The sequence below is a fragment of the Drosophila takahashii genome, chromosome 2R (genome assembly GCF_030179915.1).
Source record: "Drosophila takahashii strain IR98-3 E-12201 chromosome 2R, DtakHiC1v2, whole genome shotgun sequence".
In the NCBI taxonomy this organism is placed as follows: Eukaryota; Metazoa; Arthropoda; class Insecta; order Diptera; family Drosophilidae; genus Drosophila; species Drosophila takahashii.
In genome coordinates, this window is record NC_091679.1 from 20,140,806 (window position 1) to 20,157,117 (window position 16,312).

Below are 16,312 nucleotides of genomic sequence, written 5' to 3' on the forward strand. Positions count from 1 at the left end.
TTTAAGGCAGGAGGTGTTTTATAAATTTGGGGTTCCGGAATTGTTACATTCCGACAACGGGATGTAATTTGTCTCCAAACAATTTACGGAATTTCTAAAGGAATATGGAGTTAAACGCATCCGGACCGCTGCTTACTCGCCGCAATCAAATGCGGCCGAGAGAGTAAACCAGTCAGTCTTAAATGCAATTCGGGCTTATTTGGAGCATGATCACCGAGACTGGGATCTGTATTTATCGGAGAGAGAGAGATCCAAGAGAATCGAGGATTGCACTGATGCGCGAAGGAATCCGGAGGAATTCCCACAAAGCATACGAAAAAAGCGCGGCGGTATACAATCGGAGGTCAAGAAATGTACAATTTGCAGTCGGACAGGAGGTATATAGAAAGAACTTCACCTTAAGCAATTTCGGGCAGAGCTACAACGCCAAATTCGCGAGGAAATTAATGAAGTGCCGAATTAAGGCAAAGATAGGGAACAACATGTACGAGACCGAGAAATTTCAAGGGAAACCTAGTGGAATCTATCACGCAAAAGATTTGAAACAGTAAAAAAAAAAAAAAAAGCGGCCCACGACGAGCCCTGGAAGAGAAGGTATCGGTGAGAAGGGTTTGCTGCGATTATGTACTCACCTGGTTCCCGCGACGAAATCCCAAGTCCATCAGTGGCCATCCATCCCAAAAAATCCAAAACAAACACAAACCGATTGTCAGCTGGAGAAGAAGAAGACATATCAACCAACTGAAGCTGATCGGTAGCGTATGTGGGTGTGATCCCTCGTTGGGCCTTGTCCTGATGTCCCAAAATGGTCCTCCGTGTTCTCAGGGTAGTCCAAGAGGTTTGGTTCAGGTCCAGGAAAGGGATGCCTTCTATATTTTACTAGCTTTTAGGAAAACTAGCATCCAAAAAGCTAGTTCGGTTGTTATGTCGCCATCCCCGAATAATCGAGTAATCGGGAAAACCAGGCATATCAAATGGGTTTCGTGTCCAGTGGGGCAACGTCGAAATTGGAGTCAGTTGGGGGCGAATTCAAATTCAAACGGGACGAATGTCGGTCAAAGGGACATTGACACAGAATGTAGGGAGAAGGAGCCCGTAATCGGCATGGGGTTGATGGAAGACAAATGGCCGACACGAGATCAGTCCAGATTCAGTGTCGGCGGCGCGCAGTCGCACGGGTTGTTCATCAGATCTCCTTAAGAAGTCGCGATACAGTTACAGCTACAGTTTTGTAATCTAAAATAAAAAAAAAACGCGGTGCTAAAATAAAAGGAGTGATCCCCGGTTTAAAATATTGTTTTTCGACGGTCGCCGACACGCAAGGACGGTCTCCGAAGCCGGACTGGCTAAGACCCTGCGGTGAGTCCGTTCTGCAGTAGTGGGGGAAAGAAGATAGGCAATCAGGAATCCCGTTTCAGGCCAGCAAAGACGAGACGTGGTGGCCAGGTTTCGCTACTGGAAGCCTGGCCAATTCATTTTTACGGGCATCCCGGATTGCTGAGGGTTACGTAATCGCCGTGCTGCCTGAAGTTACACAACCGGCAGATCCCAACCTGGAACACGCCACGAGGAAAAACAAGGAAAAACCGAGGTGGAACCGACTCCAAAAGGAGGGGTAATCCTGTTCAAATTCAGCGGAGGAGCTCGTGAGCGAAGGAGTAGCGTGTGGCGAAGCTACATCATCCACCTGAAACTGTTATTTTATATTTTTATGTCGTGTCGTTCCTTAGTTTAATAATTTATTTATTTATTTCATTATTTATTTATCTATCGTAAAATTTGGGAGGGAATTTTCATCATTAACCTAACTTATTATTGCACATATTTTACACACCACATATTTTATCACACCATATTTATATATTTACTTATTTACTTAATCACTTAGCTATTTATTATCCCAAATTATTTATTTATTGCCCATGTGAGCCATTCACTTCTAGTTTTTTCACTGATATTGTTTTTGTTTGCATTATTTTCGCATATTGCTCCTTCTGAGCGAGTCTTTGGGCTTTTAATTACCCAAATTCACAAAGCAAACTAAACCTAAACACAACCGCAGTTGTACTGCGGGATCCTTGTCAATCCCCAGGGGGGAAACCAATCCAGTGTTCGCGTCGAGTAGATTGCTAGTTATTGAAGTCTGGGATCCACCAAGAGAGCTCTTTTAGGTAGGGACCGAGAAAGCAGACATACGAATAATTCGTACCAATCCCTGATTGGGATTATAGCAACCGGCGGGCGGTGGTTAGTGGGTTCCCTTTAGGGAAACTGATCAAATGCTGTGAAATATAATTAAGTAAATAAATTTGTCATAATAATATGAATACGGAGTAGTTGCGGGAACATGTAGGCTGTCCTAAAATTTCCTGCGGTGACCGGTCCAAGGGGCAGTCGGAAACATCCATGGCTGCTACGGTTGGGTGGGGGCGTTGAGGCTTTGGATTCACTGTCCAAAATCCCCGGATATGTCCGAAGGCGTCCTGTGACCTGGAATGGAATAAAGGGGGGGGGGGGGTTAGTTTCGTGATAGATTTTTGTTTTTTGATCTTGTAGCTGTTCCTCAATGTTTTGGCCAGTTGCAAGACCATATGTTGTTGCTGCGTGTAGTGTTGCAAAGTGCAAACATCCGTTTGTATATTGTTGCGTGTGTGTGGGCAGGGTTGGAGTACCTACACCCCAAGTGCTCTGAGCTAGCCGGCGCTGCCCACTTCGCGGACACGCGTAGTCCTATTTTGGGACATAACACGAATGCTGAATTGTAGAGGTGCTATTGGGCTATAAGAGATGCGCTACCAGAGAGGTTTTTAAATTAAAGACGTTTTTTCTAAAAATTTAGAAATATTTTGCTAGAAAGTAACAAATTATTTCTTAGAATTTAGAAATAAAGGTTTTCTAAAAAATAGAAATACGGTTTTTTTTAAGTATAGACAAATATTTTTTAAATAACAAAAAAAATTTCTCAAATTTAGAAAATACAAAAATCTATTTTCGGAATTATACCCGGTGGTTTCTGTGACGCCACGGCCTTTGTGTTGTTTTTATACCCTTGCAGAGGGTATTATGATTTCAGTCAGAAGTTTGCAACGCAGCGAAGGAGACGTTTCCGACCCTATAAAGTATATATATTCTTGATCAGCATCACTAGACGAGTCGATCTAGCCATGTCCGTCTGTCCGTCCGTCTGTCCGTCCGTTTCTACGCAAACTAGTCTCTTAGTTTTCAAGCTATCGGGATAAAACTCTCCCAAAAGTCTTCTTTCTATTGCAGGTAGTATATAAGTCGGAACGAGCCGGATCGGACAACTATATCATATAGCTTTCATAGGAACAATCGGGAAAAAAAATGTAAAAAAATTATATCTTGGGTGTTTTTGAACCTATAACATCCTACTTTTGGAAATGTAATTTTTTATCTAATTCTGAATTTCGAATAAAATTTTTTCAAAATCGGACGACTATATCTTATATCTGCCATAGGAACGATCGGAAAATTAATGAGAATATAATAGGAAATAAATTATTGCTTCGTTGGTTTTTATTGTATTCTCTTCTACTCTAGGATATAACTCCTTTCAAATATTTTCGAATTTCGATTTTAATTTGATCAAAATCGAACTACTATATCATATAGCTGCCATTGAAACGAACGCAAAATGAATGAGAAATAATAGGAAAATTAACATTTTTGCGATTTGTAAATTAATAGGAATTATCTGCAAGGGTATATAAGCTTCGGCGTGCCGAAGCTAGCATCTTTTCTTGTTTTTCGTTCTTGTTTGTCACCTTATTTGAATTTCCTTTAATTGAGCACATGGGTGGTTTCAAATTGGAACTGTAATAATAACTGAAATGAGTGTACAAATTACAAATTATAAATATAAAAACCCAATAACTTACTATTTTGAGAAAAACATCTTGGTCGCCGCACGCGGGAATCGAACCGCTAACCCCGCTCGCCTCACAGTTTGCAGTCAAGTACTCTACTAGCTGCGCCACGGAAGCATCACGTGAGGCGCTGTACAAAGTCTATTCACATTTTGTTCTCCTATTTTTACTCAAAATTATCTGGCTCTCTTCTGGTTATTCCTTTTAGTTGTTCATTTAATTTTGCTTTTAAATATTTATTGATTAATATTAATATTTATATATTTATTATGGTTAAATAGTAACAGTAATTGAATGTTTCAAATTTGAAAAACTTATACATCATTTTTATCAAAATATAATTATTCATGAGCTAAAAAAAATGCAATACATTTTTTATATTAATATGTAAATATTAGTGTTAAAAAATAAAACAAACAAAAAACCATGAGTTTTTCGTCTCGACGTGGGATTGAACTCACACTTGCAGCCGCAAGCTTGAATAACATATGCATGCACGCACGCGTTAGACCCCTAGGCTACCAATCCCGGAAATTTTCTTCGATTAATAGGGATTTTTTCTTGAGCTAAACAAATTTTTTCTAAAAAGTGTATAAGAAGGAAAATTGATCAAATACGGTTAAATTTTTTATTTTCTAGAAAAATATTTCTTAAAATCACACATTTTTTTCAAAATGTTAGAAAAATCTTCAAACATTTTTTCTGTTTTTAGAAAAACAATATTTCTATTATGTAGAAATATTTATAATTTTAATGTAAATTTTTTTTTATTTTTAGAAAAGTTTAGTCTTTTTTTTTCTAAAATCAATGGCGATTTTAACCCTCAAATAAAGAAAGGAAGATTAAAAAAATAAACCTTATAATTTAGAAAAAAAATTGATTTTTCTGTATTTGAGAAAAAATTTTCTAAAACAAGAAAGGAAGCTAGCTTCGGCCAGCCGAAGCTTATATACCCTTGCAGATCATTCATATTAATTAACAAATCGCAAAAATGTTCAATTTTCTAATATTTCTCATTAATTTTCCGATCGTTCCTATGGCAGCTATATGATATAGTCGTCTGATTTTAATCAAATTAAAATTGAAATTCGGAAATATTTAAAAAGAGTCATATCCTAGAGTAGAAGATAATACAATAAAAATCAAAGAAACTAGAATTTATTTCCTATTACTTGTCCATTAATTTTCCGATCGTTCCTATGGCAGCTATATGATATAGTAGTCCGATTTTTTAAATAATTAATTCGAAATTCAGAAATATTTAAAAAATAACATCCCCAAAAGTAGAAGGTAATATTTCAAAAAACACCGAAGCTAGAATTTTTTAAAGTTTTTTTTCCGATCCTTCCTGGGAGCTATAAGATATAGTTGTCCGACCCGGTCGGCTCCGACATATATACTACCTGCAATAGAAAGAAGACTTTTGCGAAAGTTTCGTCCCGATAGCTCAAAAACTGAGAGACTAGTTTGCGTAGAAACAGACAGACGGACAGACGGACAGACGGACAGACGGACGGACGGACGGACAGACGGACAGACGGACATGGCTAGATCGACTCGTCTTGTGATGCTGATCAAGAATATATATACTTTATGGGGTCGGAAACGTCTCGTTCACTGCGTTGCAAACTTCTGACTGAAATCATAATACCCTCTGCAAGGGTATAAAAAACTCGTTCAATAGAGAATTTTTTTGAAGATTAGAAAATTTTTCTGAAGATTAGAACATTTTTCCTGTTTATAGAATATTTTTTTAAAGCACAGAAAAAATTTTTTTTTCTATATTTAAGAAAAAATAAATTTTTGAGTGCAGACGAAATTTATCCTGCTACGAGAAGGTGCCACCAATGAAGCGGTTCCAATCGGGTTTAACAGAGAGACTCCGCCAAGAACTTTGAGTACTTTCTTTCCATTCATTTAAATTTATACACATTTCGACAAAAATTTGTTTATTTAAATTAATTTTGTAGAGAATAACTATAATACTGTAAACGACATCTTATCGTAACCATGGACACTAGAGGTATTTCATCACTGACAGTACCTTTACTGAAAGAAAATCTTACTGATCATTTAGATCATTTCCAGGTGCCAGATGCTGTTGATGTTGATCAGGAAGATTATGCAGGCGACGTTGGTTTTACCTTGAGAGACGTTCAGGATAGCATTTCAAGTTTTTCGGGATCAGATCAGCAGGACATTAACCATTGGTTAATCGAATTTGAGGATGTAGCTATAACAGTTGGTTGGGAAAATCTACAAAAGTACATCTACGACAAACAACTTTTAAGCGGAGCAGCTAAGCTTTTTATTAGAAGTTTGACAGGAGTGCGTAATTGGAATATTCTAAAATCTGAGCTTCAAAAGGAATTTGGAAAGCAGTTGTGTTCAGCCGATGCACAGTGGCGCCTTGGGCCAAAAAACGTTCAATAAATCACTTTTTCGACTTTGTCCTAAAAAGTTGCGACCCATACCAATCGACAGGTAATTGATCCACTATTACAAATATGTAACCCTTTTTCAAATCAAAAAATATTTGTAAAAGATATGCCCTTTCAAAATTGAACAATTTTTCACTTAAAAAAACACACCGTTTTTAGGTAATTTTTCGCACTTCCGGGGGGTTTTTCTTAAAAACTAGGCATCGAATCGCTTTGCTTCTTTTTTCCACGGATTGGTGTGTTAGTTAAGAGTAAAAAAAAAGTAAAACATATTGCAGTTTGCCATCCGCATCTCTTAGTTATGCGTTATTTGCGAAACGTCAATTTTTTCCATATTTTTCAACTTTGATGGAAAATAAAAAAAAGTCATGGTCCAAGAAATTGCATATGGCGCTACCTTGTAAAAGAGTTGTCCAAAACATGGTTTTAAAGTCCTGAAAATTTGATATCATGTTCAACAGCTCGATATAAGAAACGTTAGTTTTACCACTTTTGGAAAAACCCGCTAGTTTAGCGGGAAAACAGCTATAATTAGCTAAAATACGGAAGGCCGTAACTTCTAAACTACTGAAGCAACAGACTTGTGCTGCATCTCGTTTGAAAGGTTTTTATACCCTTGTAGAGGGTATAATTTCAGTCAGATGTTTGCAACGCAGTGAAGGACACGTTTCCGACCACATAAAGTATATATATTCTTGATCAGCACCAATAGCCGAGTCTATCTAGCCATGTCCGTCTGTCCGTCTGTCCGTTTCTATGCGAACTAGTCTCTCAGTTTTAAAGGTATCGCGATGAAACTTTCCCGAAAGTCTTCTTTCTATTGCAGGTAGTACATATGTCGGAGCGAGCCGGATCGGACCACTGTATCTTAAGGCTCCCATAGGAATATTCAAACATATATAAGAAAATTCATTGTTACTTTGTAGGAAGTAGGCGTTTTAATTCTTGACTACTTAAAAACAAAATTCAAAAATAGAAACGCTGAATCTGGAATCCCTGGAACTGCACCGAGTGAGTATTACTTTATCTGCAAGGGTATATAAGCTTCGCCTGCACACAAAAAAATTTTCTTGGTAAAATTGACCAACAAAGATAGTTACGTAACTATTAAAATAGTTACGTGTATTTTGTTTTTGCTTTGGGTTTGTGTCTTTGCTAATTGTGTGTATTTTTTTGTTGTAAAATGACTATTTACTTAGTAGAATTGACAATTTTGCTGGTTGGGGCCTGTTTGACAATTATTACAGTTGATTTTACCAAGTTTTTTTTTTGTGTGTGGCCGAAGGTAGCTTCCTTTCTTGTTTAAAATGCTTTAAGCGCCTTCTATTTGTGTAAATGTAATATTTAAAAAGATATGCACAAAACAATTTTTTTTTTAAACTTTTTTTTTTAGCTTTTTTTATTTTTCTCAAAAACAGCTCAAACGATTTCCTTTAAAACTTCAAACTGTATAGCCCTTGAGATTCCTTAAATTTTGGTATATATCATGTTACTGTAAAAAAGCACGTTTAAAAGTTATTCAGAAACCAGCTCAAAACAACTTACGCTGCCTAAGCATTAAATTTATTATGTGCGAGTCCAAACTGTATTTTGGGTCATGGAATCACAACCTTGTCACAGAGTTAGAATCTAGTAATTAAAGTCCAGAAAAGTTAAGTCTATTGGATTTACCAAGTTTACCAAATTGTGACCATTATTTCAAAAAACATGAAATATAAAAATTCTTATTTTAAAAAAAAAACTTCAACTTTTTTTTTTGTTTTTTTTTAGTTTTTAAAAATTAAAACATAAAAAAATAAACTATACTATAAATAAACGAATTTAAAAAAAGTTTTTTTTTATCGGAAAAAAATGGATTTGTTTTTAAATTCTGACTTTGCCGATTTGTAAGTACGCCTCTGCCACGCCCACTCCCTGTCTCAAGCAATAATTTGAAAGGTGGATCAATTATCTATCATTTGCCGTTTACATCATTTATTATCAATTATCTTCACTGGTTCAAAAGTTATGATTTATTACCAAAACAAGAAAGGAAGCTAGCTTCGGCAAGCCGAAGCTTATATACCCTTGCAGATTATTCCTATTAATTTACAAATCGCAAAAATGTTAAATTTCCTATTATTTTATATTAATTTTTCGATCGTTTCTATGGCAGCTATATGATATAGTAGTTCGATCTTTTTATACCCTTGCAGAGGGTATTATGATTTCAGTCAGAAGTTTGCAACGCAGTGAAGGAGACGTTTCCGACCCCATAAAGTATATATATTCTTGATCAGAATCACAAGACGAGTCGATCTAGCCATGTCCGTCTGTCCGTCTGTCCGTCTGTCCGACTGTCCGTCTGTCTGTTTCTACGCAAACTAGTCTCTCAGTTTATGAGCTATCGGGATGAAACTTTCCCAAAAGTCTTCTTTCTATTGCAGGTAGTATATATGTCGGAAGCGACCGGATCGGACAACTATATCTTATAGCTCCCATAGGAACGATCGGGAAAAAAAAACGTTAAAAATTCTAGCTTCAGTGTTTTTTCAAGTATTACCTTCTACTCTTGGGAATATTATTTTTTATATATTTCTGAATTTCGAATTAAATATTTTAAAAATCGGATCAGTATATCATATAGCTGCCATAGGAACGGTCGAAAAATTAAATGGAAATTAAAAGGAAAACAAATTATATCTTTGTTGATTTTTATTACATTCTCTTCTACTCTGGGATATGACTATTTTTAAATATTTCCGAATTTCGATTTTAATTTTAAAAAGATCGAACTCCTATATCATATAGCTTTCTATGGCAATTAATGCAATTAATGTAAAATAATAGGAAATTTAACATTTTTGCGATTTGTAAATTTATAGGAAAAATCTGCAAGGGTATATAAGCTTCGGCTGGCCGAAGCTAGCTTCCTTTCTTGTTAAAATTAAAATCGAAATTCTGAAATATTTAAAAATAGTCAGATTCCAGAGAAGAAGGGAATGTAATAAAAACCAACAAAGATATAATTTTTTTCCCATTAATTTCCATTTAATTTTTCGACCGTTCCTATGGCAGCTATATGATATTGTGATCCGATTTAAAAAACAAAAAAACCGAAATTCAGAAATATATAAAAAATAATATTCCTAAGAGTAGAAGATAATACTTGAAAAAACACCGAAGCTAGAATTTTTTAAAGTTTTTTTTTTCCGATCGTTCCTATGGGAGCTATAAGATATAATTGTCCGATCCGGTCGGTTCCGACATATATACTACCTGCAATAGAAAGAAGACTTTTGGAAAAGTTTCATCCCGATAGCTCAAAAACTGAGAGACTAGTTTGCGTAGAAACAGACAGACGGACAGACGGACGGACAGACGGACAGACGGACATGGCTAGATCGACTCGTCTTGTGATGCTGATCAAGAATATATATACTTTATGGGGTCGGAAACGTCTCCTTCACTGCGTTGCAAACTTCTGACTGAAATCATAATACCCTCTGCAAGGGTATAAAAAGTCAAAATGTTAAGGCATAGAGAGAAGAAAGCAACGGAGACATGCTTGGAGTATTTGTACAGTCTGATGGAACTGAGCAAGCCTATTAACCCAGCGGCGAAAATTGCCATTACAAAATGGATTACGAATGCATTACTTCTCCTCTCGTAATAGAGAAACAATGGATTACAACATGGATTACTTTCCCATAGGCATGGCCGCCTTGTAATGTGGTCGGGAGAAAATTTGCATTACTAGTAATGGGAAAAGTATGCTAGGGCCGAATCACCTTCGGGTCTCCATTACGAATTCAATATACTTTTCCGAAATTGTAATGCAAAATGTAGACGGACTAGAGAAAATTCAACATACAATTTGAAAAACGTATGCTGAGTTGTAATGCATGTTCATTTATGAAAACAAAAAATAGTCTTTCCTCATGTAGGAATTGAACATGGGTATTATTGTATAATGGATGGAAAGGCTAACCGCTCGGCCATTGTCTGTGCTTTTTTTAGTTCGTCAAACTATATTTAGAATGCATGCTGTTATTATTAAAGTTCCGAAGCTCAAACGTGAGGGAGGGGAAACGAAAAACGAACACATAGACAATAATTTTTATGTGTGTTTGTGATTTTTGACGAAGGGAAATCGTTAGCGAACGAAAAAACGAAGTCATAGGAGCCCTGATTACAACTTCTCTAACGAAAAGCAGCGATTGTAATCGGTTACATTTTCTTTACATGTAATGCATTTTTTCTCCAGACCCCATTCGCCTGTTCGTAAGAGGTAAGAGACTCAGAACTTAGGCCAGCACATAAAAAATAAAATCTGTAACACTTGCAGTTTTTGTATAAGGTGTTAATGAATAGTTGACTCTTATTATCCCCATCCAGTGGTAAGCAACAGAGTAAAAAATTTATAAAAATCATAAAGATATAAAAGAATCTTTTTTGATATAATACAAAATTTATTCAATTATATTGCAATAAAAAAGTCAAAGTTTGTTGTGAAAGTGGTCGAGAAATCGACAAATTATAAAATAAAAATAATTTTGCCATCGTATGGTATGGTAAAATAATATCAAAGTGACCGCAAAAAGTATAAAAGAAATACAAATAAATAAGTGACTCCCAATATAAAAACAAAAGCAAAAAATCCCAAGAATACAAAAAATATCACTCTGAAATCATCTATAAAAACCTGCATACAAGGACTATAGGACTTCAAGGACTTCAGCACAACTACAAGAGCGAGGACAGCATCAGAACAAATTAACAAGCATCAACAGCGGAAAAAACGAAAACCATCGAAGATTCAGCAGCGACAACAACAGCGGCAACAAAATATAGGATCAGATAAGTACTATCTATCAAATTAAATTTTTTTTAAAAATTACAAGTATTGTCTAAAAATATTATCTAAGTTATCGATAACACAGGCCGACAAAATGTGACATGGGTCGGTGTCCAGGCCTGCCACCATTTTATTTCGATAAATGAGGCTTTTCTAAGCATAAGTTGCCAATACGTCTATAGTCCATCAGCTCTGGTATTTGCGGTATCTTTAATTTAAGAATATCACAAATTTTCATCGTCTTTTGGGATATATCTTCAAGAGTGGACAACCAATTTTGGTAATCTTCTCGGAATTAAATAGTTACATGTCTCTTTTATTCGGTCGTTTTGGAAAATTCAATCTAACTCAACCACAAGAGGAGGTGGGCGCATTCAAAATTTTAAAGTCATAGCAAAGTTTAAAAATCTTCATTTGTGAACAGCACTGTTTGTGAATCGTCACTGTGAAGGAAGTAAGAAAAACAATTTTAAGAATTCCAAAACAATTCACAAAAACCTGATGAGTGTCCTAAAAATTAAGGACATAAGGTGTCTTTGGATCAAAAATGCATCGTAGAAGAAAATATTTTTATTTAATTTTTAAACGCTGTTCACAAATGAAGATTTTTAAACATTGCTGTGACTTTAAAATTTTGAATGCGCCCACCTCCTCTTGTGGTTGAGTTAGATTGAATTTTCCAAAACGACCGAATTAAAGAGACATGTAACTATTTAATACCGAAAAGATTACCAAAATTGGTTGACCACTCTTGAAGATATATCCCAAAAACCGAATAAATTTTGTGATTTTCTTAAATTAAAGATACCGCAAATACCAGAGCTGATGGACTATAGGCGTAGTGGCAACTTATGCTTAGAAAAGCCTAATTTATCGAAATAAAATGGTGGCAGGCCTGGACATCGACCCATGTCACTTTTTGTCGGCCTGTGTAATTAAATCCAAATTTAAATAATTACAAATAATGTAAAAAGTAAAAAGTATATATAAAAATGTTGTCCGAACAAACTATCGCACTTATAAAAAGGCAGGTGGAGATTACCAACGCCCTTACGGCGCTGGAAGTTCTCCCAAGCTTATCATTTGAATATTTAAAGAAATTTGATGAGCTGAAAGCCGAGTGCATCCAAAACAATAAAGCTCTGGTTCATATTGGAGTAGTCGACCATGAATACTTCGTAAAGAGTCATTATGAAGAAATGCTCTCGATTTTTAATAGAATTAAAGTAAGAATAGATAAAGTGTTAGCTGATTCTGATAAGTCCGAGGGAAAATTAATGGCAAACGAGCAGAAAATAGAAACAAATGTAAGCTGCGAAAGCCAGTTAGATATAGCGATTGAGCAGTTAGAAAGGTATTTAAAAGACACATTTGAGGACATTCAAAACGATAAAATTAAAACTTTTGAAATTAGGATTGGGAAGATAAATTTTTATTGGGATAAGCTAGTTCTTTTAAAGCAGGGAAACACTACGGACGTCACGATTAAAAGGTATAGGTATATATTGGTATATATTGGAAGAATTAGCATTCGATATTTCCATGGTTACCAAAGATATGAGAAAAAAACTCAAGGAAATTGTGCCTAGTAAGGTAGAAGTTGGAAATCATAAAATTGATGATTTACCAACGCTACCTAAAATTCAGGTACCCACATTTTATGGAGATTCCAAAGATTGCGACCTATTTTATGAGTTATTTAATGAACTCCTACATTTAAGGGAGAATCTCAGTCCTTCCTTAAAATTTAATTACCTTAAAATCTCATTTAAGGGAGAAGCTAGGAATGTGGTTTCTCACTTATTGTTGGTATCAGGTGAAAACTATGAGGCCGCTTGGGAATTGTTAACGGTATGAAAATAAAAGGAACATTTTTTCCGATCAGATTAATCGCCTTCTTGATCTCCAAAATCTAAATGTGGAATCAGTTTGGCAATTAAGAATGTTTATTGACACAATTAATGAGTCAATTTACATGATATAATTAAAGGCACAAATTTCTGACGAGGTTGATATAGTTTTTGCACACATAATAATAAGAAAATTGAACAAAGAAGCAACAGACCAAAAAGTTGAAAAAACGAATGAAAATAAAGTAAACTCGTGTGTGACATCGAAACAAGCGTTGCTAGCTACAGCACGCATTCAAATTCAAACCTCTAAGGGAGGTTTCGAAAATTTTAGAGCTTTGATCGACAGTGGTTCTCAAAGCACAATAATTTCAGAAGAATCTGCGCAGATTCTGAAATTGCCCAAAATTCGGTCTCAAACAGAGATCAGTGGAGTATCGTCCACATGAAAGTGCATCTCGAGGCACAAGGTGAATCTTTCAATTAAACGAAATAATTCCCAAAAAACGATAAGCACTTATACTTCCAAAACTTATGAGAGAGCTCTCCCAGTAAACACAGTTAATGTTGACAAAACAAAGAGGGAGAAGTACAATTTGGCTGACCTGATCTGATAATTAGGGCAGATCTATACACTCTCATTCTGCAGAATGGAGTGGTCAAAATAAATGGCCTCCTCGGTCAAAAAACCGTTTTCAGGTGGATTGTCTCTGGATGCAAAAAATCCAAAGGTAAGAAGACAATTGTAGCAACCACCACTGAATTAAAAGATATGGATCGGTATTGGGAAGTTGAGGAAGAGGACAAAAATGACATCGAATCTGAAATATGTGAGAATTATTTCATAAAAACTACAAAAAAAGGTTCAGATGGTCGATACATTGTGTCAATTCCATTTAAAGATGATATCACCTTACGAGATTCGAAGAAACAAGCAATGGCTCGTTTCATGAATCTTGTGAAAAAATTAAAAAGAAATGAAAAACTAAGGTTACACTCAAAATAAAATTAACCCTAAAGTCAAGGAAATCGCCCTACTTTTGTCTTCAAGACAAGCTCGCCCTAAATTTTAGGGTCAAATTTTTCTATATTTTTGATTTTTTTGACGTCATATTTCTAAATTTTAGGGTAATTTTACTAAATTTAAGGGCAAAAATTTCTAAAAAGTAGGAAATTTTCCTAAAAAATAGAAATTAAAAACAAAACAAAAAAACATGTTCAATCATGATTTTTTTTGTATATACGTTTATATTATGTACTCCTCCCTATATACATATGCAGGCGTTGTGTGTCTTGTATATTGTGAATGTTAAAGGTTATGTATTTATTATTATGTATTTGCGCTTGGATTTCTTATCTAACCAAAGCCAAATGTTGCTGTAAATGTGGACTACGGGACTGCGGAAGATTGGGAATGTAGAAATTATGATTAGTTAATATTTTATCTTCATGAAAAAAACTTACATTTTTACTTGTCCGTCGGTGAGAATCGAACCCGGGTCTCCCGCGCGAAGAGCGAACGGCCTACATACTGGGCCATTGTAGCACTTAAATTTGCTGTGGCAAACCGAGCATTGTATGTAAAGGGTCAAGCGGAGAATATATTTGAAAACTAATTGCATAATTTTGACCATTCGCGTTTTACTTATTTACATACATATATACTTATGTATATATTTATGCTATCGCAATTTATATTTTGTGTAGTATATAGTAAATAGCTAAATATAAACCAAATTAATTTCGGTTTACCGCTTGCCATCAATAAAAAAAAGGAATAAAAAAAAGAGTCAAAAAACAAATTTTAAAAAAACTTAAAAAAAAAATAAAAAAAAACAAAAAAAAGTAAAAATAGTTTGCTCTGGGACTCGAACCAGGGTCGATTCGATTTCTAACCAAGCGCTTTAACCGTCTGCGCTACGAGTACAGCCGCCCGGGAGCTGACAAGTTCTGGCATTGAACATTTTGGTGTGCCAGAGCATGTGAAAACAACTATTTCTATTTTTTAGAAAAACTTTCTAATTTTTAGAAAATGTTTCTATTATTTAGGGTTAGCTTAATTTTAGGGTTAGGGCACTCATTTTTAGAAAAAGTGTTGCCAAAATATTTTATTAGTTTCGTTTGCCTTTCTATTTTTCAGAAAATTATTTCTAATTTTAAGGGCATTTTTCTAGATTTTAGGGTGATTTTAGTTCATGGTAACCATTTTCTACATTTAAGAAATACTTCCTGGATTTAAGGAAAACTTTCTTGACTTAAGAAAAATTTCCTTAGATTTAGAAATAACTTTCTTGTATTTAGAAAAAAGAAATTTTAATGGCGATTTTCTAAAATTTAGGGTTAAATTTATTTTGAGTGTAGACTATGCTAAATTCATGCATGAATATATGGATTTAGGTCACATGGTCGAAGTGCAGAAAGAAGGAAAATACTTTTTACCTCACCAGGCAGTAATTAACGGTTCAGCAAAAACAACTAATAATAAAAGTTTGAACGACATAATGTGGGTTGGTCCACGAGTTCAAAAAGATATTTTTGACATTATCATTAAATGGCGAAAATGGGAATTTGTAGTATTTGCGGACGTTGAAAAAATGTATCGTCAGATAAATATTAATGATAATGATCAACAGTATCAATATATTTTATGGAGAGATTCTCCAGATGAAAAAATTAAAAATTATAAATTGGCAACAGTCACATATGGTACAGCATCTGCACCATATTTAGCTACTAGAGTACTACACTCAAAAAATGATTTTTTCTTAAATAGAGAAAAAAACAATTTTTCTGTGCTTTAAAAAAATATTCTATAAAGAGGAAAAATTTTCTAATTTTCAGAAAAATTATCTAATCTTCAAAAAAATTCTCAATTGAACGAGTTTTTTTAGAATTTTTTTTCTCAAATACAGAAAAATCAATTTTTTTTCTAAATTATATGGTTTATTTTTTTAATCTTCCTTTCTTTTTTTGAGGGTTAAAATCGCCATTGATTTAAAAAAAAAAAATTTTGAACTTTTCTAAAAATAAAAACAAATTGCCATATAAATTATAAATATTTCTACATAATAGAAATATTGTTTTTCTAAAAACAGAAAAAATGTTTGAATATTTTTTTAACATTTAGAAAAAAATGTGTGATTTTAAGAAATATTTTTCTAGAAAATAAAAAATTTAACCGTATTTGATCAATTTTCCTTCTTATACACTTTTTAGAAAAATTTTTTTTAGCTCAAGAAAAAATCGCTATTAATCGAAGAAAATTTCCGGGATTGGTAGCTTCGGCTGGCCTTGCAG